The sequence below is a fragment of the Nicotiana tabacum genome, chromosome 20 (genome assembly GCF_000715075.1).
Source record: "Nicotiana tabacum cultivar K326 chromosome 20, ASM71507v2, whole genome shotgun sequence".
Lineage (NCBI taxonomy): Eukaryota > Viridiplantae > Streptophyta > Magnoliopsida > Solanales > Solanaceae > Nicotiana > Nicotiana tabacum.
In genome coordinates this window covers 80113158-80138840 of record NC_134099.1, presented here as the reverse complement: position 1 = coordinate 80138840, position 25683 = coordinate 80113158, and the positions used below count along the sequence as shown (strand labels likewise).

The 25683-nt window shown below is 39.2% G+C and overlaps 2 long non-coding RNA genes across 2 annotated transcripts; one reads left to right on the top strand and one right to left on the bottom strand.

Annotated features, from left to right (window-relative positions):
* Positions 1-5019: 5019 nt before the first annotated feature.
* LOC142174902 (uncharacterized) lies at positions 5020-16928 on the top strand. Its single transcript, XR_012703982.1, has 3 exons — positions 5020-5363; positions 7388-7606; positions 14642-16928. It is a non-coding gene; the product is annotated as an uncharacterized LOC142174902 (long non-coding RNA).
* Positions 16929-22503: 5575 nt separating this feature from the next.
* LOC142174825 (uncharacterized) lies at positions 22504-25343 on the bottom strand. Its single transcript, XR_012703900.1, has 4 exons — positions 25281-25343; positions 24739-24790; positions 23966-24063; positions 22504-23378 (listed from the first exon to the last, which is right to left on the bottom strand). It is a non-coding gene; the product is annotated as an uncharacterized LOC142174825 (long non-coding RNA).
* Between the last annotated feature and the right edge of the window lie 340 nt (positions 25344-25683).

Here is a 25683-nt window from a genome sequence, read left to right as displayed (position 1 = left end):
CCACTTCATGTGTTCTACCAAATGCTTTGCTTGATCCTGAGCTGCCTTGGCATTAGAATTATGCTGGGCCACCTTCTCATCAGCTTCGGCCTTGACCACAACAATCTCTAACTTGGCCGCCTCAAGTTCCTTGGCCAGATTTTCTTGGTTGTAAACACCGAGCTCAGTTGAGACCGGATATCCTCAATTGTTTTGGCCTGGGTCAAGGCCTTTTCCTTCATAGCCCGGAGCCGGGTCTCAGTCGACGCCAGTTGTGCCCGGACAGCCTCCTTCTCCGAGGCTAGGAGGTCCATGTTTTTCTTCCATTCATCGGCCTCAGCTTTTATCGTGTCCACCTGTGCCTGGAGCTGCCCGATCTATTCAAGCTTCTTTTGGACCTACAGGTTTGGATTATTACCCACTGTGTCCAAATCGTTGTCACTATCTTCAAGTACTCGATTTACCTGCTCAACCCATTCGGCATGCTCCTTCCGAGCCGCTTCTAGCTCGGACTAAAAAATTTCACTCAGAATCTTGTAGATGACCCTCTTCTCAATATGCTCTCAAACCTCGGCCTCGTGTTGGGTTAACTCCTCCCGATATCGGAGGAAAGTATCATGGTGAAGTACCGGGGCCAACAAGCATAAAGAAAAGTGTTATGATTATTTGCAACTTAAAATCTAAAGTACATAATAAAGAGGCACTCGAAGATACCCGATTCAATGCCTGTTGAGCTTCATTGAACATGTAGGGATCTTCCACCTTGTCCATCTTTGCATGGTCCTCTTTGGTCACCAAGCACTTAAGATAGCTAGCAACCCTCATGGGGGCAGAGAGAACCCGAGCATCCTCCGGGATAAAAATAAATATTGACCGCTTTAGGTCAGGATCAACACACGGAGCTGGGAACTGATCCACTAACCTTGGACTCGAAGAAGACCCACTGGCTCCCGAAGATGGTGCCTTATTTGGCACCGATAAGTCACCAAATTCGGTGACGTCCTCCGAGGAGGTAGATTCTAAGCTATCTAAGAAGTTATTGTGATCGTCCGCCCCATGTGGCCCCTCATGTGAACGATCATCTAGCATACCGACCTCGTTGATCATGGAATCGGAGAACAGAGGAGACCCATTGAGATCAATCGCCCCAAGTGCATCTTTCGGGGAACTTTCCTCTACTCGAAGAATATCAGCCATTGTCTCCCTGTCGACCTCCCTTACTTGGGGTGAAATAGCCTCACCCCTTTCTAGTTCAGAGATCTCGTCCATTGTCCTCTCGGTAGCCTCCCTAGCTTGAGGCAATGCAGTGTGGATTCGCACCCGAGCCACCAGCTCAGAATTTTCTTCTTCTTCTTCATCAGACTCATCCCTCAGTCGGTAAATTGAGTCCGATCGAAGGGCATCAGTGCTTTCCTTGGGTTTGCACACTTGCCTCCTTTTCGGTTTCTGCTTCTCCGAGTTCGGAGAACTCGGAGTCCCTTTCCTTTTCTTCTCTTTGTCCTGGTTCGGAGTAGGTGGTTGAGGGAGGACGTCTTCATCATCAGATGGGGACCTCATTGCAATATCCTTCCCGAGGCCTACAAAGAAAAAGAGATGAGTAAGCTCGAAAAGAAACCCAAGTGATGTCTATTCTAGGAAAGAATCTTACCGTGAGAATGGCCCTCCCACCGACCCTTTGAAAGTTCACGCCACGTGCACTCGAAGTAGGGCTTCTATGATACAATTCACTTGACCCACTCCTTGAGTCGGGGAACTACATCTTGCATCCGAGCAACAACTGCACCACGAAATGTCGGTAAAAAGGGGAAAAGCACACCGGTTCCATTTCTCGGGAAATGGCATATCTTTGGCCGGGATTAAGTCCGAGGTCTTCACTCGAACGAATCAGCCCAACCAACCTCGGTCCTGATCCTCATCTATGCTTGAGAATGGGGCCTTACTGGCCTGACATGCAAGTTTTATCAACCCCCTTGATAGAGTCGGGGACTGTACAGGCGCATAAGATGATCGATGGTGAAGGGGCACTTGTCAATTTTGCATACAAAGAAGCGGATGAGAATCAGTATCCTCCAGAAGGACGGATGAATTTGACCAAGGGTCATCTCGTACCTCTTACAGAAGGCGATGATGACTGGTTCTAGAGGGCCCAACATAAAGGGATAAGTGTAAACACTTAGAAAATCCTCCACGTGGGTAGTAATCGACTCCTCGGGGGTAGGCACTACCACGTGCTTACCAACCCAATTACAATCTTCCATGACTTTGGAGAGGAGATTGTTAGTGATGAAGTATATATATCTCGAGACCGGCTTGCATCGACCCGGTACAGAAGAGGTTTTTCAGCTTTAAAATTGGCACCGGTTGGGCACCCCGCAGGAACGAGCGATGTTAAGGAAGGTTCTGATTTCTTTTCCCGACAATAGTAGACAGAGCATTTTCTTCTTCAGCCGGTTGCGAGGCAGAGGGAGTTTCTTTCTAGGGAACAGACTTTGAGGTCTTTGCCATTTTTGGGAAAGTTAAGAGGAAAGAGGAAGTTAAAAGTGTGTGCTTGATAATTTGAGATAAAGGGCAGAGGTTCTTATGAAGTGATCTCAAAGTAATAAGAGAATTGGTGTTGGGGAATATAGAAATTTCTAATGTGCAAGGGCAGAAGTTTGAATAAGATAATGAAGGGGAATTTATAGTTTGTAAACGACGGTTCAAAACCCGTAATGGCCTACCAGCAACTGACAAACATTTAATGCCCTTAAAGACGTGACTGACAAGATGTTTCAACAGTTTTGTCGTTTCTGGCGCGAAGAATTGAGACGAAGATCGAAGGCTTATGTCGTTCTCATCATTTACTCTCCGAAAAATGAGGGACTATCTGTATATGGTCGAAACTGGGCTCATCTATTGTATGATAGATCGGGGCTGAAACGTAATAGGTCTAAGATCAACCCCGGATTATATCGAACCAAGGTACGAAGTTAGAGCATGCGTCTTCAAGATCATCGAGCCTGTAGCTCCGGAACCGATCCCGACTCTGATAAAGCTCAATAAAATATTATTGGACCGAATAACGGAAGGCCAAACTATCGTAACCTGTCGGATATCACGGCAGGAATCTCGGTACGTATCAACGAGAGACCGACTAATTAGCAAATCAAGAGATTTTTTACCTTTTGTAGAATTGTATCTAAAGTAGGACCCCCCCCCTATCTGATTATTTGTGATATACATTGTAATAAGCATCCAAAGGCAATAATACACATATTATTTCTAGTTCTTATTATCTTAATATTCTGTTCCGACATCGATTGAGGCACTTTCTGGCTCGAGGGTGACTAACCTTCAAAGCTAACACTGTTCAATTTGGGCGATTTGCATTCACTTTTCTGTCATTGATTTCAATATTAATCTGTTTTTCAATTTGGATTAAGTTATATCACGTATCCTTAAAACCGCGTATAGATCCAATTGCTATCCGATTTTGAGGGTAAACAAAGCTAATAACCAATTACTGACAAGTTGATCAAAAGAAAGCAAATGTAAATACTGACAGCGTACTTGATCTTTACATATTTAACAAGTATATTTTAACTTGTTATATATTATTATCTTACCTAATATCAATAAATTAGTTGTATCATATAGTCTATAGAGGTAGTTGTTTTTGTAAATCGTCTTAATTTAATGGTGTAAAGTAACAAGTGGATTGACAGCACGGAAGTTTAACTTAATAATAATAATACATAATGTAGTCAAGCAAATCTTGTAAATAGGTTTGTACAGTCTTCCGCTCTTTCAGTACAACGAATTAAGCAATTAAGAAAATATACATACATAAAAAAAGATGATACTCTAGAATCTATTTTTGTTTGGGATGCATTTAAATTAGATATTGGAGTTAAGAGCAGTGCGAGTTAAATTCATTGACGCAGCAGCTGCGTGGCTGGTAATCTATTTGTCAAATTCGTCGACGTAGTAGATATGTGGCTGGTTCTGTGGTTTTGCTTTTGGTCCATGAATTCTTTCTTGCCCATTAATGAAGCAGCGATCTGTGTGTTGAAACACGCCACGCCTACTCTAGTACATTGTTGTATGCGTCCAAATTTGACAGATCACGACCAACAACAAGTACGATAAATGATCGGGTATCTTCGAGTCGACGTTCCAAGGGAGACGATCTTAGGGCAAAAAAAGAGGTTGTACGACTCTTGTAATAGTGTAAACCCATTAGGGGACATTAGGAATATTCCGTCGAATATTCCTTATATTTTGTTTCTTACAATTTAGAAGAGTTTCTCTCTTAGTATAAAAGTGGGACAGTAACCTTGTAACAAGACATTTAGACTCTGGGCAAAATCACGATTCGAGAACAAAAAGAAATTTAACGACCATTCTCTCTTCATCTATTATTCTTTCTAGAGATTATTATATTCAGCTAAAATTTACCCCTTCATCTTTGATTGATTTGTTCAAAAAAAATTTAATATCTTTTGAGTCAAACAATAGTAATTGTAACCCGTTACTGAGCAATCCCCTCCCTTGTGTCACAATTTTTAATGGTATAATACAAGTTATACCAAATTCTAGAGGGAATAATTTTGGAATAAATATCTTCGGGATAAATCAACAAAATCACGCCTTTACTCAATCAAAAATGTTGTTCTAATAAAGCTAAGGTTAAACTTAAAAAATAAATGTTTATTCAAATGTAAATCACACATATACTATGTATATCTTATTTCTAATCAAATAAACCAAACATCTACAAATAAAAATATATCTACCAAATAATTTCTTAATTATTTAATCGTCACATTATAATCACTATATTTTAAACTCTAATATAATTTATTCACAAACCAATCTACCCTTGCTATTAAGTAGGCAAACTCTAGGAGTTTGAATCAGACCTAAAGAAAGTCGGAAAGCATCAGTAGGGACGGTTTGTAAAGAAACTTTCAGTCAAGTCGACGTGTATCAATGCAGGCAGAGACGTAGAGCTTAAATTGGCAAAAATCATTAAAAAAAAAACTCCAAACGGCAAATGACAAGTAGCTCACGTGTCAGAATGCAGGTAGAGCTCAAATCGGCAAAAACCAATTGACAAGTAGCGTCGCGTATATATAAAAACTCCCCTCTTTTCATGAAATACATTTCCTTTCTGAGAAGTACCTTTCATTTTCTGTTGTTTCAAACACAAAGCCTAGGCGTATTATGCACTTTCCCTTGTGACTACATCTTTTCTAGATAATGGTCATTGTTATGGTCATTCCCTTAACTGCGAGAATATTATCAGTTGATTTGCTGTTTTCTTCAATCCTGGGCTTACAGGTGGCGAATTGACGATTTGGCGACATACATATATATGCAAGTTAGGAAGCCGCTCGATAACCGTAAGTAACTCCACGTTGTTACTTCATGTTTCCCATATTCCTAAAAAATATTATAGAAAATATTATAGGAACGATGATAGTGTTATATATCTTTTTTTTAGTTTTATATTGGTTTATAATGAAAATGCGTAACTTAGTTTATTTTTTTAATGCTTAGTTATGTAATTAATAGTACTTATTAGCTATATTTATTTTAGCATAAACTATATAGTACTTTTAACAACAACAACAACAACTACCCAGTAAAATCTCACAAAGTGGGATTATATTAATTTTCATTATGCATTATTAATTAGCAATATTTGCTTTATGTAATTTTATTATCTTTGTTATTGAATATTTTAATATAATACTATGACTTATCTCATATTATTATGTTATTTTTAAAAAAAATACATTATATAATTGTATCTTACTAGGACTAAAGAAAAAATATTTGGAGCACAAGTTACATATTTTGTGCTATGAAGATTTTACCGAAAAAAAACTGGAAAACCCAAAAATAAATCGAAAAATCTGAAAAAAATCGAGATTGAAAAATCCGACTTTGTTGGTTTGGTTTATAGATTTAAAAATCCGTTAGCATTAATTTGGTTTGATAATTGAAAAATCTGAACTAATCCAACCCATGTATACCCTAGTATACAGTATCTCTTTCGTAAAACAAAAATCATGCCTTTTCCAGTGCCTCCTATACTGTCTAGTTTTGGCCGCATCAACGACGTTCACTTGCTTGTTGATGGGCTTTCACCCACTCTAGGTTTATATGACCGTACACTTTGAATGGGAAACTTACACAAATGTCCCAAATAAATTTCAATTTACCAACTTTTAGTCATTAATCATAGATTTACTAAAACTAGCCAACAAAAATTGAAAAATCAAATAATAAGGTTCTTTCTCTCAAAGAATCACATGCAAAAATCACCTTCTATATTTTTAAGCGTGATTACCAACACTAGATACAAGACGGAAAGGAAATTTTATGGATGAGGTAGCAAATAAGGTGATGAAATACAAAAAATATATACAATATTCCAAAAATCTAAACAAAAAAGGAACTTTTTCAATGGGTATAGTTGAAATTCATTGAAAATATATAGATAAGTCAATATACAAAATTTGAGGAAGATTTGAGGTGATTTGGATTGGTTTTGTATCAAAATTCGTAATTAAATCGGGTTCAAAAAAGTCTCATGCGACACATGTATCACGCATGTATCTCACATACAGGTATACATGAATATACATGTGATACACAATAGATACAGATATGATACATATGTGATACACAAATGATACAAAGTGTGATACACATATTATTTTTTTTCCATGTTCGAGTTTTACTTCGAATTTTCAATTCAAACCACCTCAAAACTTCACCAAATCATCCCAAAACTGAGATTCAAGATGCTTAAGTTGTGCCCAATCTATTCTAATAACACTCACTCAAAACAAAGCAAATATTTGATATTTTTTTGCTACAAATAGCTAATTGGCTAATATTAGTAATATTTTATCAATTGGCCAATTTTTGTAATGAGCTACCTATGAATGGACATAGCTGGTAATTTACCCACTAGTCGATTGGATCAAGACAAGCTTTCTACTATATCCTTTTGTACTCCCTTTGTTTCATTCGTTTCATTTCATGTAAAAGTATTCAATTGGTCAACAGAATTTCAAAAAGAAAGAACTACTTTCGGAACATGCTGGCTATAAATTTGATAAGTTTTAATTTAGATTGTTTTCAAATGAAACAAGTTGAATGTACTAGGAATCTACCACATTATAAGACAGTAATGACAGCCGTAAGTACAAATTTCTCCCTCTAGCATTCTAATGGTATTAACAAAAAATGAAAATAGGACATTACTGAATCCATACACGTATGAATGGGAAAGCAGAGCTCAACACGGTCACAATGAATTACTTGGTCTTACATATGACCATTTAATTTAAATATTTCTTTATCAATATCATACCAATATCTTCAATTAATTTTGTAGTCTCCTTATTTTCAGTGTTTCAGGTACAACATGATTCTTCATACAAATGGGAATTTACAAATATGCAGTAGATAACCTTTCGATTGAGCCTCTACAGGAACATACTTTCCAGAATAACTAGAGGAACCCAAACCCCATTTATGGGAATACACTGGGTTCGCTGTTGTTATAGAATAACTAGAGGAAATTCAGGGTCACTCTTTGCTGTCCACAAATCATGCCGACGGGTGCAAGGTTAGTGAAATCCAAAGTCATCCCATTATTCACTTCTCTTGTTCTTGGTCGTAGCTATCTGTTGGGGGCATATATATATATATATGTGCACATAAGAATATTAATCATTTGGGAAAGAATGGAAGATATCTCTGCAGACTGCACTTAAGTGAGCTAACGTTTACCTTGTCCTCCAGAAGTTTGTTTTGCCCGCTAAGAAGTTTTTCCTGTAGAGAAGAGTCTAAGGTCATCACATTAGTTCTGCCTCAAATAATAATAATAGTACTAAAGGTCAAAGAGTAGATATTCTGCAAGCAGTAGAGAACAGGTCAATTCCGCAAAGTTAAAGGATTCTATCCCATTGTCGCTCAAAAATGATTTAAACTTTTATTTTACAATTGCAAGTTGTTCTGTCCTCTGCCACACCACTAGCTGTGACTACAACAGGCGCATGAAGGCACTTGTTTCAGGAAAATGAGAAGTCTAGAGATGTAAATTTGGTAGTAAATCCCCCTAACATATCTAAGTCCAGCTAATCAAGGATCAGTATTGCCTGAATTTATCTAAGCTTAAGCATTTGAATTTAAGATGGCATGATCAATAATATTTGGTACTTCAAAATGATTATCAATCTCTAGATTTTGAAAAACTTTACTAGTACACAGCCCTGTTTGCTAACATCATTTTTAATCTTTAATAAATCTTTTTTAGGAAAAATATTTCCGTTCTCCAAGAACTGATTTGTTGAGAGATGTTTTCATCAGCCCAAAAACATTTGGGCCAATAGTAACTGAGACCTACCTTGTCACAAAGGCTTTTGATAGATTCAATCATCAAATGCATCTGCATAAAACAAAACTAGTTAAAAAAAAATCCGAGGATAAACTGATGATGTCCATCTCATTGAAGAAGTATTAGGCATGTGCCTAATAAGAGTTTTCTTTGGTTTGGTAGTCAACCTTGTTGACTTGGTTTGGTTGGTAGCCAACCTTGTTGAATTAGTTTGGTTTGGTAGCCAACCTTGTTGAATTTCTTTGGTTTGGTAGCCAACTTTGTTGAATTGTGAAAAGTGTGTGTAAATTGTCAAATATGGTAGGCTTTAGAGAGTGAAACTTTGGCCATAAAAGGAGAGCTTCAACTCTCATTTCCACACACCAACAAAGAGAGAAAGAAAGAGTGAGGTTTCACAGACAAGGTATAAGAAAATAGTCTGTGAGGAAAATAGAGAGTGAGCGATATTGTAGTGAGGTGGGAATATCAAAAGAGGGTTATTTCTTTTGAGTGTTGTAGTGGTCTTTGGAGTATTTATCTCCGACCTACAAAGTGTAAAATTCCTTACTATAATGATATCAGTTGCTCCTCTCGGGGTCGTGGTTTTTTCCCTTATTCAGAAGGGTTTTCCACGTAAAAATCTTGGTGTCATTATTACTCTTTTATTATTGTTAATTACCGTATCTCGGTGCTACATTATTATTCCGCTTTATTACCGTGAATATTATTTTGGTAAGGGGTTTATTCCCAACAACTGGTATCAGAGCACAGGTTCTGCTCGTTCACTGAAATACTATTCACTGTCGGTAGTACTATACTTGGTGAAAAATAAAAATGTCCGGAGTAAAGTACGAGGTAGCAAAATTCAACGGAGATAACGGTTTCTCAACATGGCAAAGAAGGATGAGAGATCTGCTCATCCAACAAGGATTACACAAGGTTCTAGATGTTGATTCTAAAAAGCCTGATACCATGAAAGCTGAGGATTGGGCTGACTTGGATGAAAGAGCTGCTAGTGCAATCAGGTTGCACTTATCAGATGATGTGGTAAATAACATCATTGATGAAGACACTGCACGTGGAATTTGGACAAGGTTGGAAAGCCTATACATGTCCAAAACGCTGACAAATAAATTGTACTTGAAGAAGCAGTTATACGCCCTACACATGAGTGAAGGTACGAATTTTTTGTCACATTTAAATGTGTTTAACGGACTAATCACACAGCTTGCCAACCTCGGAGTGAAAATCGAGGAAGAAGATAAAGCCATCTTGCTATTGAACTCGTTGCCATCTTCGTACGATAACTTGGCAACAACCATCTTGCACGGTAAGACTACTATTGAGTTGAAAGATGTCACATCGGCTCTTCTACTCAATGAGAAGATGAGAAAGAAGCCTGAAAATCAAGGACATGCTCTCATCACACAAGGTAGAGGCAGGAGTTATCAAAGGAGTTCGAACAACTATGGTAGATTCGGAGCTCGTGGGAAGTCAAAGAACCGATCCAAATCAAGAGCCAGAAATTGCTACAACTGTGATCAACCAGGTCACTTCAAAAGAGATTGCCCAAATCCAAAGAAGGGCAAAGGTGAAACCAGTGGCCAGAAGAATGACGACAACACAGCCGCCATGGTGCAAAATAATGATAATGTTGTCCTCTTTATAAATGAGGAAGAGGAATGCATGCACCTGTCAGGTCCAGAGTCGGAATGGGTGGTTGACACAGCGGCATCTCACCATGCCACACCGGTAAGAGATCTTTTTTGCAGATATGTAGCAGGTGATTTCGGCACAGTGAAAATGGGTAACACAAGTTACTCAAAGATTGCGGGGATTGGTGACATTTGTATCAAGACAAATGTCGGATGCACATTGGTTCTAAAGGATGTGCGGCATGTACCTGATTTGCGGATGAACTTGATCTCGGGAATTTCTTTAGACTGAGATGGATACGAGAGTTATTTTGCAAATCAAAAGTGGAGACTCACTAAGGGATCATTGGTGATTGCAAAGGGAGTTGATCGTGGCACGTTGTACAGGACAAATGCAGAAATATGCCAAGGTGAATTGAACGCGGCACAAGATGAGATTTCTGTAGATTTATGGCACAAAAGAATGGGTCATATGAGCGAGAAGGGATTGCAGATTCTTGCCAAGAAATCACTCATTTTTTATGCCAAAGAAATTTCATGCTCTAGTAGAAAGGGAGACGGGTCGAAAGCTAAAGCGCCTCCGAAGTGACAATGGAGGTGAGTACACTTCAAGGGAATTTGAAGAGTATTGTTCAAGTCATGGGATCAGACATGAAAAGACAGTTCCTGGAACCCCACAGCACAATGGCGTAGCCGAGAGGATGAACCGCACCATTGTGGAGAAGGTGAGAAGCATGCTCAGAATGGCTAAACTGCCTAAGTCATTCTGGGGTGAAGCAGTTCAGACAGCCTGTTACCTGATCAATAGGAGTCCATCAGTTCCGTTGGCGTTTGAAATCCCAGAGAGAGTTTGGACCAACAAGGAGGTGTCCTACTCGCATCTGAAGGTGTTCGGTTGCAGAGCTTTTGCACATGTACCAAAAGAGCAGAGAACAAAGCTGGATGATAAATCTGTTCCCTGCATATTTATCGGATATGGAGATGAAGAGTTCGGGTACAGACTGTGAGATCCTGTAAAGAAGAAGGTCATCAGAAGCAGAGATGTAGTCTTCCGAGAAAGTGAAGTTGGAACTGCTGCTGATATGTTAGAAAAGGCGAAAAATGGTATAATTCCTAACTTTGTTACTATTCCTTCTACTTCTAACAATCCCACAAGTGCAGAAAGTACAACCGACGAGGTTGCCGAGCAGGTGGAGCAACCTGGTGAGGTTATTGAGCAGGGGGAGCAACTTGATAAAGGTGTCGAGGAAGTGGAGCACCCCACTCAGGGAGAAGAACAACCTCAACCTCTGAGGAGATCACAGAGGCCAAGGGTAGAGTCATGCAGGTACCCTTCCACAGAGTATGTCCTCATCGGTGATGAGGGGGAGCCAGAAAGTCTTAAGGAGGTGCTGTCCCATCTAGAAAAGAACCAGTGGATGAAAGCTATGCAAGAAGAGATAGAATCTCTACAGAAAAATGGCACATACAAGCTGGTTGAACTTCCAAAGGGTAAAAGACCACTTAAATGCAAATGGGTCTTTAAACTCAAGAAAGATGGAAATGTCAAGCTGGTCAGATACAAAGCTCGATTGGTGGTTAAAGGCTTCGAACAAAAGAAAGGTATTGATTTTGATGAAATTTTCTCACCTGTTGTCAAAATGACTTCTATTCGAACAATTTTGAGCTTAGCAGCTAGCCTAGATCTTGAAGTGGAGCAGTTGGATGTGAAAACTGCATTTCTTCATGGAGATTTGGAAGAGGAGATTTATATGGAGCAGCCAGAAGGATTTGAAGTAGCTGGAAAGAAACACATGGTGTGCAAATTGAATAAGAGTCTTTATGGATTGAAGCAGGCACCAAGGCAGTGGTACATGAAGTTTGACTCATTCATGAAAAGTCAAACATACCTAAAGACCTATTCTGATCCATGTGTATACTTCAAAAGATTTTCTGAGAATAACTTTATTATATTGTTGTTGTATGTGGATGACATGTTAATTGTAGGAAAAGACAAAGGGTTGATAGCAAAGTTGAAAGGAGATCTGTCCAAGTCATTTGATATGAAGGACTTGGGCCTAGCACAACAAATTCTAGGGATGAAGATAGTTCGAGAGAGAACAAGTAGAAAGTTGTGGCTATCTCAGGAGAAGTACATTGAACGTGTACTAGAACGCTTCAACATGAAGAATGCTAAGCCAGTCAGCACACCTCTTGCTGGTCATCTAAAGTTGAGTAAGAAGATGTGTCCTACAACAGTGGAGGAGAAAGGAAACATGGCTAAAGTTCCTTATTCTTCAGCAGTCGGAAGCTTAATGTATGCAATGGTATGTACTAGACCTGATATTGCTCACGCAGTTGGTGTTGTCAGCAGGTTTCTTGAAAATCCTGGAAAGGAACATTGGGAAGCAGTCAAGTGGATACTCAGGTACCTGAGAGGTACCACGGGAGATTGTTTGTGCTTTGGAGGATCTGATCCAATCTTGAAGGGCTATACAGATGCTCATATGGCGGGTGACATTGACAACAGAAAATCCACTACTGGATATTTGTTTACATTTTCAGGGGGAGCTATATCATGGCAGTCTAAGTTGCAGAAGTGCGTTGCACTTTCAACAACTGAAGCAGAGTACATTGCCGCTACAGAAACTGGCAAGGAGATGATATGGCTCAAGCGATTTCTTCAAGATCTTGGATTGCATCAGAAGGAGTATGTCATCTATTGTGACAGTCAAAGTGCAATAGACCTTAGCAAGAACTCTATGTACCATGCAAGGACCAAACACATTGATGTGAGATATCATTGGATTCGAGAAATGGTAGATGATGAATCTCTAAAAGTCTTGAAGATTTCTACAAATGAGAATCCCGCAGATATGCTGACCAAGGTGGTACCAAGGAACAAGTTCGAGCTATGCAAAGAACTTGTCGGCATGCACTCAAACTAGAAGACAGTGCTACCTCCTCTGGATGAATGAGACTGGAGGGGAGATTGATGATGTCCATCTCATTGAAGAAGTATTAGGCATGTGCCTAATAAGAGTTTTCTTTGGTTTGGTAGCCAACCTTGTTGACTTGGTTTGGTTGGTAGCCAACCTTGTTGAATTAGTTTGGTTTGGTAGCCAACCTTGTTGAATTTCTTTGGTTTGGTAGCCAACTTTGTTGAATTGTGAAAAGTGTGTGTAAATTGTCAAATATGGTAGGCTTTAGAGAGTGAAACTTTGGCTATAAAAGGAGAGCTTCAACTCTCATTTCCACACACCAACAAAGAGAGAAAGAAAGAGTGAGGTTTCACAGACAAGGTATAAGAAAATAGTCTGTGAGGAAAATAGAGAGTGAGCGATATTGTAGTGAGGTGGGAATATCAAAAGAGGGTTATTTCTTTTGAGTGTTGTAGTGGTCTTTGGAGTATTTATCTCCGACCTACAAAGTGTAAAATTCCTTACTATAGTGATATCAGTTGCTCCTCTCGGGGTCGTGGTTTTTTCCCTTATTCAGAAGGGTTTTCCACGTAAAAATCTTGGTGTCATTATTACTCTTTTATTATTGTTAATTACCGTATCTCGGTGCTACATTATTATTCCGCTTTATTACCGTGAATATTATTTTGGTAAAGGGTTTATTCCCAACATAAACAAATGTCAAAATATACTTTTACAAAATATGCAAATACTCTAAATATACATATATAGTAATTAAAGTAAATGGAAGTAAAAAGAGTAGTTGGTGAAATCACACAAAATTTCAAGACCTTTTGGTTAAGAGACAAACAAATTACCTGCTGTAAGATTACAAGAGGGATAAAGAATGAGAACACTACTAAAGTACACTAGTAGGGGTGTAAAGTCTAGAAAAAGTGACAATTTAGTGATATCAATACTTCCCTAGTATCGGGTGCTACGTAGTTACCTTGATGAAATATAAAGGGCAGAGCTGGTGCTCTTCTGTATAGTTTAGCACCAGAGTTCTAAATAATGCAACGTAAAATAGGGAAGTAAAACGTAAAAAGAAACTTGGGGTGACCTTCCTAGATCTGGCTTGCTTTAGAGCAGTTTGTAGTTGATTTTCCAAATTGACAAGGTCAGTCACGCTGAGACCATTCCTCGAGTTGCCTTCAAATTGAGACAGAAGATCAGCAGTATTCCTTTCAAGAAATGAAAGAGAAGCATGAGGTAAGTACCTTTCTACTGTTTGTAACAGTTCTCCCATTGTCGTGAAGCTTGCATATTTAGAGTGCTGTTTCCACCTCACAAGGACAGATAACATTCAGCACACAAGAACTGTAAATATGACTACTAGAGATACATTGAATAACACACAATGAATTGATAATAAGTTCTAAAATACTTCAGAGGTTGTCCTCTTTTTTTATATATAAAATGGTTACTATCCGAGATTTTTCTGGGTTCAACAAGATACTACCATCAATCGCTACATAGTAGGTTAGACCTTCAACTCTGGTGGCACACCAATACCGATATGCATGGTGTCTTTTGACAATGCAGGAAGTGACACTCGAATGCAGAGAGTTGGTACGTTTTGTTACACAGTCCATATGATTGATCACTCAAGCGCTGTAGCAATGCATTTTTTGTTTCTGTTTTTTGAAGGAATTGACTATGCGCCTATGGCGTTGATTGATATTTATCAGGGTACTGTACGTAGAGATATTACTTGCACACAGGCAGTGGATGTATTCCAGGTTCCAGAGAGGAGTCTAATTCATCAGAATAAACTCGATTGCTGTCAACTACACAAATACCTCTGTGTCCGAAACTTCTGTAGAGTTCTCTTTATCTGCTTCGACATGGCTGCGGTATCGTTGAACGATCTCTGTCAGACTGAAACACAGAAAATTATGTGAGATACAATTATTTATGGGTAAGTATGCAATACAAGGCCTAACGTTTGGCTAGATTTTAAACCGAAGAGCTCCAGAAGTTCTGAACACAATTTATGGTCTTCAGTATCAGTGGGCACTGGACACTATACCATGGATTATATGCATTGTCCCTGATTACTTGGTACGCTATAAGTCCTACTGCTACTAGTCGATTATGGATATGAAAAGTGAAACAAATAAGTCAAGCAACCACAAAATCTGTAAATTGCAAATAACAATTAAAGTCAGCATTCTTGGATTCAATAACTGGGAGGGCATGCAGCCGTTTTGAAGTAAACAAGTAAACACAGAAAGCTAATGGAAACTACTTAGGATGTCGAGAGACATAAAATCAATTTCTTTGGTCCCTGGCTATGAGAACTTGGCCAAAATTGGTGCTATGACTCGTTCACAACATTTGATCTTATTGAAGATGCCAGCTCAAGCCTGAATAGGACTCGCATTTTAGGAAAGAAAGGAACTATCAGCTCTTCTTTCTGCTTCATTTTTCCCCCAGAGCAAGTCACCTAAGCGTTTCTCTTCAAGCCACTGCAGTGTTTTGGCATCTATCTGGACGATCCCATTGATCATTGATGTTTTTGTTTTCTCATAATTTTTTGTCCCATCCTAAGGAGAAGAAGGCAAAATAGGAAAACATTGCAGCCTCACTCAGACAACCCAAAAAGGGGATGATTGAACCCAGCTCTAGATTTTTTCAGATATGCAAGGAAATGACTGTGAAGAGAAGACACGTTGCTAATAGAATTCTTTAGAACACGCTGGTCAATGTGGACATTACAACAACCACCACAAACCCAGTGTAATCCCATTCAGTTGAATATTTTGTCTAGTAATTTCAGTCCCTAGATACTAAATGTGCTGTAACTTTCAACTAGAATATAATCAGAGACATCCAGATGTTGTGGTAAATTCACCACTTTAGAGTATGCTCGTAATCACTAGGGGCGGACCTAGTGTATAGACTACGGGTTCCCGGGAACCCAATAACTTTTGCGTAGACCCTGTCTTTATATTAAGAAATTCACTAAATATTGGTAAATATCTGACTGTGAACCCAGTTATTATTGCATATTAATTTGAAATTACGGTAGGAACCCATGAGCCTCAAATCCTGGATCCGCCTATGACAATCACCTAGGTGATGTGATAAGTAAAATCACAAGCAGCAAGCAAAGTCCCAGCCTAGCACAATTTGAGTGTCTATATTCTGTCCTCTTTTACTAGTTTTGTTCTGATTGGTTACAAGTATGTGACCCTTGCCAAGGATAAAGATGCTGAGTGATACGAGATTAAAAGAGAAGGCAAAAGGATTATACGATGTATACTCTATATGACGAGATAATAAGGGACTGGTTTATAAGGAATCTAAAAGATACATTATTTTTACTGATGGTTTCTGCCAGTAACTTCGCAGAATTAGTTTTGTTAGACCAATATCTGGATGATACAACCAGATAGATAGAGAAATGGTACCTAAGAGGCTTTGAATGATTGATTCAAATGTTCTTTAGATGTTGTCTGATTTGTTTTCTTTTTATGTTTTTAAGATTAAGATGTATGGTTGTGATTGTTTTCAACTATTAGAATATAGACTCTAGATCTGGATATTTAAGATTGTTTTTCTGAATGTGTATAGTCTATATTACTGGAAAATAAATAATTAAATAAAATAATAATTACAGAGTGAATATTTTCAAGGTCCATGTCGAGTGTTAATGTCAATTGATCAAATATTTTGTTCTGTGGTGAATTATTGATTTCGAACTTGGCTCCTTTTACGTGTTTGTCGATTTTAACCTATCTTTTGTTCATCTTTGTCAATTTCAATCTATGTCGTTCCCACACATCTTTGTTAGTGAGTTCCTCTTGTTATGAAGAAATTTAGAGGTGAAATATTGATTTTTGACTTGACTCTTTTTTCATCTTTGCCGATTTTCAATCCATGTCGTTCACAAGCATCTTTCTTCTAGTGTGTTCCTCTTGTTAGAAATCCTATGGTGATTTTTTTGGGAAGGTAAAGTATTTTATAGATAAGATGAACAACTATATTACAACAATGGTGGATTATTAATTTCCGACAAGACACTTTTCTCTTAGTTGTCTTCATCTTCTTTGTTTTAAAAGAGAAGAGATCCAGTGATAATTGTTGAGCTAAAACAACTTGAAGATACTCTATACATAATGTGATATTGTCCGCTTTAGACCAAGTCTGTACGGTTTTCCTAAAAGGTCTCACACCATTAAGAATATCCAACTCTTTATAAGTAGCTCATTCGTTTTTTCTACTTTTTCATGTGGTACTTTGTTCACAAATGACCAACGATCTCTCTGTACGAAGTTTCACATGACTCATTACTATTCGTGAGCTAATTTGGAGATTTATTATGTGTCACACACATGATCCAAGTATTTACCATCACCGAAGCCCAAAGGATGATATGCATTTTCAAAGCTACGAGTAAAGGTCATAAATCGTCCCGTAGACCGGCAAAGGCACTAAGACGCCCCACACCACACTCCACCATCTCCATACTCGTCTTGCCAAACCATTGGCTCTGATACCAGTTGTTGGACTAAAAAGATATAAAGATATTGTGATATTATCAACTTTTAAGTAATACCAATTAGTTGCGAACATTTTCTATTCATGTTAGTACATTTGCCTTAGGTCCTATATTTTCTAGGAGTATTTTTAGCCCTATCCGAGATTTTTATGTCGACAATATTGCTCATGAACCCTACAAAGATAGGAGTTGTGATGGAATCTACTATCTCCACCATATGGTAAACTACCATTATAATACACTGGTGGACCACCATAGGTGACCTAAAACGAGATGTGCTCAAGAGTTTCTTCAAGGAGATGTAAGCCCTCATTCATATTTCTTGTGCTCTTGCTTTTTTCTCGTTCAAATTTATAATCCAACTGTAGGTCGTGGATTCGTTAGCGTAGGTTAGTTTCTTTCCCTTTTTCCTTCGTGTTGTAACGAATACGAACCACATTTTAGATCCAAGATTGAAAATCAAGAATGGAAGGATTAGCCGCTACGGTAAATCTTGACCAGAGTAGTCGTATCCTGGCCTTTAACCGAAGTACAGAGCTCGTATTTGGCCAAAAAGATGGTGTCTTCAGTGATGATATCATACAAGCTCCCTTGATCCTCTTCGAAGTGTGTTCTTCTACGTTGTAGGTGTTAATTTGAAATATCTTGAACTTAAAATTATAAAGGCATATGCGAAACCTCCTTAGAAAATCGACATGACAAAAGCATTTATGAACAAAAAAAAAATCCTGACACCACAAGTTTCAATAGAAGTGCACGCTTCACTTCTTGTTTTTTGTTCTCAAGCTCTATGGACCTTGCCGCTTTTTGCAATTTTGGCTCTAAGAAACAGTGTGATAAATATTATCTCGCTCTATGTAATGTTTTGCTGCACCACTCTCGAGGCCAAGAGCTTGTTCCAAGCAAATCTACCCCACCCAAGCATAGACCAAAGCCTTCTGATACAAATGCGCACTACCATGGATGGGTAAATTGATTTAAATCTCAACAAGGCATATGCCATTGTAACCCGTAGAATATCCATGGATGAGCTAATACACAGAGCTTTACTCATAAATTTCAGTTTGGAGTTTAAGAACAAGATCTTAACAAGGCTCCATATGCACTGCAATCCATTGATGAACTGATTCATGGAGCTTTTCTGATCCATTTTATTTTGGCGTTCCCTATATGCAAACACTTGATAATTGACACGAAAGGAAAGGGCAACAGACACTCCACGAGTTGCTCTGTAAATACATAGTAAACCACATATTTGTGATTTTTCTTGTTGGCTTCTCTTCAAATGTAGACTGGTGGTACCAATAGATATACCACCTGTCTACTTCAATCTTACAGGGGAAAATTTTGGTTTCAGGATAATTGACACTATGCGGTACGAAGCAAACCACATAGATCATCTTTAGTTGTCATGCATTAAAATACTTCTAGTGCGTGCTTGCAAAATTCAAGGTTATTGTCGCGGTCTTCATGGCACATGATGTCATGTTTCCTAACATTTCCCAAAAGTACAACAATTCTACATTATATCAGTTTAGAATTTTTTAAACTAAATGAATATCTCAAAACACTAGGATAACTTGACAAGGCTCTTTCTCAAAGAGACTAGGGAACTTTACTAACAAGCTACTTCCTATACGAACACCAACCCCGCCCATAAATCTAGCATAGAAAAAAGGAGTGCATACCTGCAAAATTATTACTTCCAAGATTAAGGATAACCGCTATGATTGACCACCAACTATGAACAACCAAAAATAACAATTCTTGGGTTGTAACAAAGATATTACGAAACGAACCCTCTCATATACTCAAGAGGACAGGTCGAGAAAGAAAATATGAAGGTAAGCCGAAAAAAAGTGAATAATCACATGCCAAGCAAAGCAAGACACAAACACGATGAAAACAACACAGACTAATACATTGTCTATTGCTCGTAGAAACACAAGAAGCTTTTTAATTGTTGCGGAACCCAAATGTATATAGTGTGAATAAGTCACAATTATTATACCAAAAATTATGACAGCCACCAAATAATAAATAAGACAATAAAGCAATAATAAAGGGAACACCAGAATTTACGAGGTTCGGCTAATTTTGCCTACTCCTCGGACACAGCCAATATTTTATTCCACTCCAAAAATACAAGTGAAATAATACTAAAGAGAGAAGATACAAATGCCTTAAACAGATGAGAAGGCAAATGAGAGGTGTGTTTAAATCCTAAACATTAGGCCTTCTTTTATAGGGGGAAAATCCCCCCAAAACTCAAGAGCCCACCGATGTGGGACAAAATTTTGCCAAATTCAACAAATCTCCACCTTGGCAAAATTCCACATCTTCAATTTTCTCTCAATAACAAATTTTGATTGTGTCTTCATCTTCAATCTTCAGTTTTCAACAATGTTGATCAAATCCAAACAATGTTGAAACTTGACCGCAGTCACCACCTTTGTCAGCATATCAGCAGGATTCTCCGTAGTATGAATTTTTTTCTCTGTGACTCCACCTTGGTCTATGATTTCTCGTACGAAATGATACCGAACATCAATGTGCTTCGTCCTTGCATGATAAACTTGGTTCTTCGCTAATTGTGATACCTTTTTGTTTAACACTAAGCTCCTTTAGCAATCCTTGAAGCCAAATTGCCTCTTTCACAGCCTCTGTAATAGCCATGTACTCTGCCTCTGTTGTAGACAAAGCAACTGTTGACTGCAAAGTAGACTTCCAACTAACTGGTGCCTTTGCAAAAGTAAACACATAACCAGTAGTTGATCTTCGTTTGTCCAGATCACCCGCAAAATCTGAGTCACAATATCCAACTACAAACTGATTATCTTCCTGCTCAAAAACTAACTCGACATCTACAGTATTATGAATATACCGTAGAATCCACTTCACAGCTTGACAATGCTCCTTTCCTGGATTATGCATATATCTGCTAATAACTCCAACAGCTTGTGAAATGTCAGGTCTCGTACAGACCATTGCATACATCAAGCTACCAACAACATTTGTGTATGGTACCTTTGACATATACTCTCGTTCAACTTCATCCTTTGGCGACATAGTAGTACTCAGCTTAAAATGGGGAGCAAGTGGAGTACTAACTGGCTTAGTCTTGTCATCTATGCCAAAACGTTGAAGTACTCTCTTCAAATATTCCTTTTGAGATAAACAGAGTTTCTTTGAACGTCTATCTCTTATTATCTCCATGCCAAGAATTTTCTTTGCCTCACCTAGATCCTTCATCTCGAACTCCTTCTTCAGTTGAATCTTCAACTTATCAATTTCTTCCGAATTCTTGGAAGCTATCAACATATCATCAACATATAGGAGAAGATATACAAAGAAACCATCTTTAAGCTTGCGCAAATACATACAATGATCGTATTTGCTTCTATTGTACCCTTGCCGCAACATAAACTCGTCAAATCGCTTGTACCATTGTCTAGAAGATTGTTTCAATCCGTACAATGATTTTTCAAGTTTGCACACCATATTTTATTTTCCAACAACTTTGAATCCTTCTGGCTGAGTCATGTAGATTTCCTCCTCCAAGTTTCCATGTAAAAACGCAGTTTTTACATCCATCTGAACTAGTTCCAAATCCAATTGTGCTACCAAAGCCAACATAATTCTAATGGAGGAATGTTTTACAACTGGAGAAAACACTTTATTATAATCAATTCCCTCATTTTGAGCATATCCTTTGGCCACCAATCTTGCCTTGTAGCGAACATCTACTTGGTTAGGAAATCCTTCTTTCTTTGCAAATACCCATTTGCACCCAATTGCTTTCTTTCCCTTCGGGAGATTGGCCAATCTCCATGTATGATTCTGATGAAGGGACTGTATTTCATCATTCATGGCAATCCTCCACTTATCTTCTTCTGAACTTTGGACAGCGTCTTTATAAGTAGTAGGAACATCATCAGCTACAATTGAGGTTGCACAAGCAACCGTCTCTATGAGACGAACAGGTTTCGTTATTGTTCTTTTTGGCCTGCTGGTTGCTATTGATTCAAGTTGTTATTGAGGTTCCTGAGTTGGAATCTCCTCTACTGGCTCTCCTTCCAGAGGATAATCTTCATTTGTTTCCTCCTCTGCTTCTTGTGTAGGAAAAATAAATTTTCCCTCAAACTCCACATAGGAAATAAACCTACCTTTCGGTGTAGCAATGTTCCCTTTCCATTCAATGACGGGTTCACCCGGAAATTGGAACCTAACCATCTTCGTACGACAGTCAACATTTGCATAGCATGAGGCCAACCAGTCCATTCCCATTATCACATCAAAATCAACCATTTCTAACTCAAATAAATTTGCCGAGGTTTGACGACTACAAATCATCACAGTGCAACCTCTATATACCCTTCTAGCAATCACAGAATCTCCTATCGGAGTAGATACCGCGAGGGGTTTACTTATCAATTCAGGTTCAACGACAAACTTATTAGCCACAAAGGGTGTAACATATGATAATGTAGATCCCGGATCAATCAACGCATATACATCATAAGAAAACACAGATATAATACCTATAACAACATCTGGAGACGACTCGAGATCCTGTCGACCTACTAGAGCATAGGTTCGATTTTGAGCACCACTCGAACTCGGCACTGCACCTTTACCCCTACCACGACCTGTCGACTGCTGAAAACCCCGTGCTGGAGGTCGAACTGATGAGGAAGAACCAGACACAGATCCAGTCGGCTGAGCCATACCATCACCTCCTCTATTAGGACAATCCCGCATCATATGGCCAGGCTGCCCGCACGAATAGCATGCATCAGAACCTCGACGACACAGTCCAAAGTGGGCCTTGCCGCACTGATCACAATGTGGTGTTGGGGGTCTCATCTGACTAGTATCCCTGTGATGTTGCGAGCCAGATGCCCGCGAACTCTGACCTGGACCAGAATAGGATCGATCATATCGAGGCCTCTGAAACTGTGGAGGAGCACTAGCTACAGGTGGCGCCGAACTCCTCGAAAACTGTGGCCTGATGCGGCCTCTGAAGTCATCAGAATACCCTGCAAATCTCGCCCTCTTATGCTGGCCTCTATCCTGCTCCCTAACTGCCCTCTGCTGGCGCTTACGATCCTCTAGGGTCTGGGCATAAGCTTGAATACGGGAAATATCCATGCCCTCCACCAAGGAGGCTGTCGTACACTCATTTATTAGATGTGGTCCCAACCCATTCACGAACATATGCACCCTATCACTCATCTCGGCCACCATATGGGGAGCATACCTTGCCAAAGAATCAAACTGCATACTGTACTCTCGCACACTCATATTACCTTGTCTAAGGTTCAAGAACTTATCAGCTCTAGCTCGTCGTATCTCAACTGGCAAGTAGTGACGAAGAAAGGCCTCAGAAAATTCCTTCCACACAGCTGGAAAAGGGTTCGGACCCCTGGATCTCTCCCAACTATCATACCAGAGAACCGCTAAATCCCGTAACCGATAAGAAGCCAACTCTATTGCCTCTGTATCACTAACATGCATAACCCGAAGTGTACGATGAACTTGGTCAATAAAAGTCTGTGGGTCCTCCTTGGGGTCTGATTCGGTAAACACTGGAGGGTCTAAATTAATAAAATCACGAACTCTTGTACTAACTGGTTTCTCAGCAGCACCTGTATTCTGCCTCTGATCCTGAGCAGCTACCAAGCTAGTCAATAACTGCAAAGCACTCCGCATATCCTGGTCTGGAGTGCCAGACGGAGGAACTGGAGGTGCTGGGTGCCTTCTAATATCCTCTGGAGGAGATGGAGTAGATGAGGTATGAGAGGGCATCTCACTTTGAGCCTCAATTTGTCCTGCTCTGACTTGGGGCACCTGACTGGTACCCTCTCCCGCTGCTGTATCAAGCCGTCTACTAATCGTTTGCTTCCTAGTCGAAGGCATCACTGAAAAAACAAGGTGAATATTAGAGACGAACACTTACGACTCAACTCTACGCACGATCTAGATTCAGGAAGAAGGTAACAACCCTAGATGTCATGTAGCCTCCTGATTATAAATGTGGCGCGCTACACATCCATAATCAAGACTCTACTAGACACGACTCATAGACAACCCCTAGGACAGACTTGCTCTGATACCAAGTTTGTCACGACCCAAACTGAAGGGCCATGACTAGCACCCGACCACACTTGCCGAGCACCAACGTACATTTCATCTAACCTTCATTATTATCTTTTAAGGCTGACGAGATCAATATAAATGGTAGACCTAGATCATGGACAACCAGCAATAAAATATGACGGCATGAACATACATAGCAGGGGATGACCAGACAATCAAGAAACTACGTATAAGGTATGAGCTACCACGCTACTATGAAAGACTATACAACAAAAACTAGCCGACAAGGCATACCAAACTATACATGAGCCGACACCTGTCTATGAGCCTCTAAAAGAACATAAGTGTTGCAACATAGCCGGAACAGGGCCCCGACATACCCATAATGTCTATAACAAAAATTGCATACCAAGACCAAGGCAAGTCCGGAGAAGGGATCTCGCCAATCACCGCTGAACTGGACAGTCTACTGTGGTGGGGGAGCTGCACCTGCCTGTCTATCAGGACCTGCAGCACGACATGCAGCGTCCACAAATAAAAGGACGTCAGTACGAATAAAGTACTGAGTATGTAAGGCAAGGAACCATAAATACGATCAGTAATGTAAGCAAGGATAGAGAATATACAACCTGTAACATCTTAGTACCTCTGAGGGCTACTTACATGAAATGCATGATACATATGTATAAATACATAAACCTTTAAAGCATTCGCCTCTGTGGGCATCATCATCATCATATCGTACCCCGCCATAATAGGCTCGGTAGAATCGTACCCGGCCACATGGAGCTCGGTAAAACCCAACTGATCAGTGGTTGCACAATAGGTGCCGTACCCGGCCAACTATAGCGTGGCTCGGTAGAGTAAAATAGATACATATATATAATGCATGCTCGACTCATGGAATCACATTCTAAACCTTTCGGAGTGACGTAAGGTCGGTATCCTCTGTACACGTTATTAGGACTAACTCTTCACTATGAACCTTATAAGAATCAGGAAGTACCAACAACATTGATAACATAAGAATAAGAGAAGCAACATTAACATCAATCGTTCCATAAGAGGGAAAACAATGTAAGTACTGCTAGCTTCTAAGAGTAGAGTATCTTTGGAAGCTCGTTCATTACATTATGTACAATCGGAGTCGTGCAAAAGAAGGAAAGGGATAGCCTCACATACCTTGTATATACTGCCCCAATCTCAAGCTATGCTATTGTCAAAACTCCTTAGTCTACAATAAGATAAACGATACTATCGTTATCATTTAAGCGTTATAACTATTATGTATCGACCACAACCTATTTTACGATGAAACGGATAGCACCTCCCCTATATATATGACCTCACACCATTCAAAACAATCACCAAACAGCCCAAACAACATCAATAATAAACATATTGAGCCTCACAAAATAGTCCACACACAGCCTAATCACTCCATACATACGACGACCACCGTAGTCGTGTCAAACAACCTGGAAATGTTACGAATAACTATCAGCCCATAACCCTACATATATATGGTGTTTCTCCACACCCTTCCTCCTCCAAAACTCCACAAGATAGTAGTAAAATACGCAGCCCAACAACAACACAAAACAGTCCACAAAACAATAACATTACTTCCAAGCCTTTCGATATATATTTCACAAGTTCTAGCTTCAATGGCTTAGCTGCAACTTGGATAATCTTAAATACGTATATAGTAAGAGGTTCCTTACCTTTATACAGAAATAACAACTCCAATTTTACCTTAAATTTCCATGAAATATCCCTCCAATGCTGCCACAACAACAAAAAAGCGAAACTAGCGATCAATTAGTGTTTTTCGGCACTAGAATCACTTTAGAAGGCTTGAAATCACCTAGGATTGATATTAAGAACATGAGGGAGTATTTACAGAACATAAACCCTTTAAAACAACCTCCCACATGAGCTGGAACGACACAAAAATGAGCAACAACAAGAAGAACAAGAGACTTACTAGCGCCACGGAATTCCCGACACTTGATTTGTGTTGTTTGCCCTTTTTTGGGTCTTGAATCTTGAGAGAACCTTGAGAGGATGTTCCTAGGGTTCTAAGGTCTGAAAATAGTGAAAAGAAATGACTTAAAATGGGTTGGA